This window comes from Barbatula barbatula (assembly GCF_947034865.1).
Source record: "Barbatula barbatula genome assembly, chromosome: 15".
NCBI classification, from domain to species: domain Eukaryota; kingdom Metazoa; phylum Chordata; class Actinopteri; order Cypriniformes; family Nemacheilidae; genus Barbatula; species Barbatula barbatula.
This window is the reverse complement of record NC_136778.1, coordinates 11,789,331-11,795,461: the sequence shown is the minus strand read 5'-3', so window position 1 is coordinate 11,795,461 and position 6,131 is coordinate 11,789,331.

The window sequence follows — 6,131 nt, the reverse complement described above, 5'->3', positions numbered from 1 at the left end:
CACATTTTTATTTCCCTTTTTTAACATTGAACATTTATTCATAGCTGACATTTATTTATTTTTAGACTCTATCAACAAAAGTTTAGTAAAATATAAACAGATGGTTCAATATATTAGTAACAAATTCATTCTCTGAGCATTTTTTTGTCACGTCTATAATGTTGGAATACCTCAGGTATGTGCAATATTACCAGAGATGGCAAAAGTACACACATCCCTTACTTAAGTAGAAGTACAGATACTCATGTTTAAAAATACTCTGGTAAAAGTTGAAGTACTGACTAAATTTTTTACTCAAGCAAAAAAAAAAAAAGTATGTGCTCTAAAATATACTTAAGTAAAAAGTAGCCATTACTACTACCTGCTTTAGCCTGTATCTTTAGCCAGGGTCAGCTGTGGCCTGGTGGTTAGAGCGTTGGGCTTGTGATCAGAAGGTTGCCGGTTCTAATCTCAGTGCCAGCAGGTCATGACTGAAGGGCCCTTGAGCAAGACACCTTACCCCTGATTGCTCTGCAGTAATGTGCCACTGTATATAAACTACTTGTAAGTCGCTTTGGATAAAAGCGTCTGCCAAATGAATAAATGTAAATGTATCCATGAACAACTGCTATAGAGAACACAGGCAGACAAAAGTGAGTTACATTGTTAATTATACTGAAACGCAAACAAGAGTGAAAGTATCATTATAATTCACACCTCACCTAGTTTACCAGATGACAGATTAATAGGCCTAGTGAAAATATTATAAATCATTACTGCTCAAATTGGCAACTTTCTAGATAATCCTTTTCGCTGGCTTAAACAATTTGTGCTGAAGACTGAATATTAAAGTGTGTGCCAACAGCACGAACAGCACAAGCAACATCCCTTTAACAAAACTGAAAAAATTGGAGGGAAAAACTTAATAACAGATAACAGGCAAGCAACACTACATTAAGTTATTGTGTGTGTTTGCCAGTGAGTGTATATGTGTGTTCTTTTTCTGGTCAAAAAAGATGCGAAGTGTGAACAATGAACAACATCTAACTAACACGCTAGCAAAATATGAATTCATGATAACATTACAGACTTAGCAAACATAGAAAATAGACTATAATTACGGAAAACATTGACTCTGCTTATGACAAGAATTTTTAACACAGACAATTTCAAACATCTCCCGAATATATGGCCATGGGTGATTAGGAATGACTCACCTAAAAACCGATAAACCAACAGGCTTCTTGTTTAAAAACAGCGGGCATGACAAAAAATAATACAGATTAAAGTAACAAGTCTGGTTTGAAAATGTAAGAAGTAGAAAGTACAGATATTTGGTTAAAAGTGTAAGAAGTGAAAGTAAAAAGTTGTCAGAAAAATAAATAGTGAAGTAAAGTACAGATACCAAAAAAATCTACTTAAGTACAGTAACGAAGTATTTGTACTTCGTTACTTACCATCTCTGAATATTACTTTGGTAACACACACACATACTCACGCACGCACGCACACACACATGCACACACACACACACACACAGATGTATGTTTTATTATCTCTGTGCGGACAGTCCATAGGACTTTCTAAATCTTAGAAAGCTTTTTGCATTTTTTGATTTTCAATAATTATCGTTCTGTACAATGGATAAGCTTTTGTGCCCGTGGGGACCTCAAATTTGGACACGGGTCCCCATGAGTTGGTGTACATTCAGGTTTAGGTCCCCACTAACAAATAAAAACACATAAAAACCAAGTCCACACACACACAAAATATTTGGGTTTCAAATCTTTATTGAAGGAACATTATTTGATCCTTCTTACCCCTGGTTCCCACACACTGTTTCTCCATGGTGTGACACGTGAACAGCAATATTATTATCTAATGTAAGTGTATATAAGTGTATATACCATAATGATATCATATCGTGTATCTACTGAAACTTACTGTATTGTAATCTTAAATTACAGTTTTACTTTGCTGTCCTGCTGCATAATGCCTGAGTTTCACAATTTCAATGTACAAATTGTCACTGACAATTTGTCTTGTTTTAAGGTATTGAAGTGACACTGTGCCATATGGGCAAATCTGCAGCCAGATGAGAAATAACAACAGGGCATAACAACACATGTGTGTTTTCTTTAGCGCAGTAAGATCTAGTTTTATAGTTTTTATATATGATTTGATCTTTTAAATATTTGATGTTGCGTTGTTTGTAGTAAAATGTTATTTGATATTACTAGAACTGGAATGGTTCCGTTACAAAGTGAGCAGTGCAGTTTTACAGGCAAACGCTAGGTGGCGATATTGGACTTTGGTAGGAAAAGCCTTTGTCAATTTAAGGCTTTCACAGTCGTTGTAAACCAGTTTAAATAGTCTATTGGAATTAATCAATTCAAAACTCTCATGTTACCCTGGAATTATTATTTAAAATGTTTACAGTCTCTGTTGCAATATACACATACTGTATTTAAAAGAAGCAAATTTATCAGGAACGCAGTTAGCAGATCACTGATGTTTCAAATTTGTGAAAAGTGCTTAAACCCGAGGGACAGAAAAAGTGCTGAATTTGCACTTTCAGGGTGGAAAACGATTTTCATGATACCCCCATTGTTTTACAGTTATATGGTGACAGATGGTTTTATCAAATGTCTTGGAGAGGTTTAAAGCTTATTCCATAGACAGGGTTATTCAATTAAATGCTCATTGTTTATTTTGTATTGTGTCTAGTGGTGACTTGACTTTCATGTACTGTACTCCCGCTCTGCTCTGGACAATCTTTAGACAGGGTAATGGAATAGGCATGATCCAAAAACAGGCCAACATAATTCTGAAAAAATTGGGAATTCAAACGAATTCTGTAAATACCAAACTGCAAAGCCATGGGATAGGGATCCACAGTGATGTGCGTCCATGTGATTCTTGGTTAAGATCCGTTGTTTAGATCCATCCAACCAATTTCATGACAGTATGTACATGTAAGGGATTCGCTATTTTGCCAACATGCATTGAACAAAGCTTTGAATTTCACAGATGCATAATAATAAAGCTCTGAGATGCCATAAATAGTGCATTCAATTCCAAGCACCAGAATTCCTGTAACAACATGTACAGAAATCAAGATACTTATTTATCTTTTTTATTGATTATTCCAGGAGCACCACACAAGATAAGAAAAAATGCAGAACACTACCAGCTCAAAAAATGCAAGAGAAAGATTTATATAGGGTTATACATTTAATCGCAAAGTATATCTGAATACGAGAGGCCAAGCAGTTAAACCGGTGGCCTCAAGGGGGAGTGTGTACATCACGTTAAGTAACAGTTAGAGGCTTTTGCACTTCAGTAAATGCTCTCCTGAATTCCTCTGTCTAGCTAGCATCAGAGTTGCACTGGTACCTTCAGGCAGACTTGGCTCGAGTTCTTGTAGCGCACTACACCACACAAGAGACAAATTTGTATGCAACTCAGGCCAGTGGCACGTAGTCAGCCCTGGGCCCATATGCAAACATTTTGCATTGCCCCCCCCCCCCCCCCCTCTCTGTCCGATTGCAATCGAGTCCCATCCGTCCAATATACCTGGATGTGGGCCCCCAATCCCCCCCCCGGGCCCATCTGCACCTGCATACCCAGCATCAATGCTACGCCACTGACTCATGCTATTCACGTGACTCTGAACACAACTGAATTGAAAAAGATATTGTCTTGCACATGGGTTGTATTTCACTTATAATCAGAAAATGTCTTGCAATATAATCCATATTTATATGCGTTTATTGCTATCGATTAAATGTATAGAGAGATTTTCTGTAACTAAACCGGTTAAGCATGCGACTTGCAATGACCAATGTAGTAGCCTAAGTTTGATCCCCAGAGAATACATACGATTAAAATGTCTCTTCTGAATGCACTGGAAATTGTCTTGGATTAAAACAAAATATGAGCACATTACCCCAGTCTTAGCTTCACTACACTAGCTTCCAGTCCGTTGATTTCAAGATTCTATTGTTTTTACAATTTTAAATGGGTTTGCTTATTTATCAGAGCTTCTACATGTCCATGCTCCTGTTAAAGCACTAAGATCGTATAATCAGGTGCTCCTCGATGTTCCAAGAACCAGGTTCAAAAATAAGAGGGACCGCGTTTTTCAGTGGTGGCCCCTAATGTGTGGAAAAGTTTACCTGTAAACATCAGAACTGCTCAATCTGGGGGAATTTTTAAGTCGTTAGTTAAGACACACCTGTATTCCTTGGTTTTTACTGTATTTGTCTTGCTTGTAAGTTTATTTTTCTGGACATTGTTAAGCACTTTGGTTAACCATGTTTTTAAATGTGCTATATAGATAAAATTGAAATGATATGAAAAAAAATACATGTAAATGTTAACACATTGCTCAAAACTTTCTATGTTGTGTGTTTAATTCATCTCTCTGCTTCCTTATTGTTGAATCCACACAAAAAAAATGCTGAAAAACATTTAATATTTTGTCGTCCTTCTACTTACAAATGGCAAACCTAACAGATTTAAAAAGGTCGCTGATAAATGTATCATTCATTTGTCTGATGGGTAGAAACGGGATTGTTCACCCAAAATTGAAAATTAAACACAATGGAAGATATTTGGAAGAATGTAAGTAACCAAAAAGTCCTACTAATTCCTAGCATAGTTAGCCTGTAATGGGCTATTATGCGTTGTGTGGTTTTTAAGTGGATCTGCCACTGGTTTCACCCACAGTTCACATGAACATTTTAAAAACACAAAACAATTGCAAGACAGATTTGATATAAAGTAGCAGAAAGCAAACACAATGATGGTAATGATTTTATAACTAGATGTCACTATACTCGTCTAATGAGTCGCCGCTTATAAACAGTTTGTGTTTATGAGCTTAAAGCAGCAGCTGCGATCTGGGGATTACCTCAGTCATACTATTGCAACGCTCCACAAACAATACAAATTCCCAACATTACGCTAAGAGCAGCGAGTTGGACAGGATGTGTCCTCTCTCTGCTTCATGAGTGTTGCCACAGCTGGCTAAAAGTGGTCTGTTAGGAGTGATAAGATTTCTCAAAGATAAGATTCGGTAATGATCTCATCTGTGAAGTCATACACCTGAATAACAATTTTGAGAAATGGAAAGGGTGTTCAGGATGTTTTCATTCATAACTGCGTAGCCCAGAGTCAACCTCCTTCTTCCGTTATCACCGAAGACACAGGGAAGTTGTGAAAGGGATTTTTTGAAGATACCTGTGTGTGTGTGTGTCACATGATGAGTGCCCCAAATATCGAATGGATCTATACTGCATCCAGAATAGGCCATCTCCTCAACATGCTCAATAACAGCGACACATCTGTCAGAGAGTTGGCACGTGAGTCACTTATTTTACATCTACAACGGCGCAAGATACCGACCACCACGCGCAATGATCACCAGTTTCTTGGATTCAAATTAAAACCAAATGGAAAACTGGATATTAAAGCAACCGGGTTTGGCGTAAACGCTCTGATTGACTGGACTTAAATGATCTCTGCCAACGTACAGGACTGTAGCTCTCTTGGTAGGGACCTGATGGGGCGGTAGTGGCCCTTGATGAGAATATTATAACAGACCCGCATATTTCCACTCTAGTGGTACTCAACACTGAAAGTGAACCTTGTCAACTACTGACCAACAATGTAAGAACCTCACTTCTCCACCTCAAAAGAACCCAAGATGCCCAGCACTGGATGGGCTTGAAACTACAGTGAAAATGAGCATTTCTCCAATCAGCTGACCATTCAGTATCTCATTCTGCAGTGAAAGATTCTTCAATTTCAGAGGATATTCAAATTTTTATGATCAAATCTCCATCAAAGTATCCATCAAAGTACAACCCCTTTTGCTTGTTACATCAGGATCAACAGGGAAATGAAACAGTTGCTCACATCTTCAACGGATGCTGCTGTTACAAAGGACTGTATGTGCCCAGACACGATCGGCTGGTTGATTTGATCGTAAAGGATTTGGAAATGATACATAAAAACATTCAGATTTACCAACATACTGCTGTGTAATTGGACTGGTTACACACATTACAAACATAGTTGACAGAGACTATTTTAATAACAAATACTTGTAACATTGTGATAGTAAACAAGGCTTTGAAATCTGTATT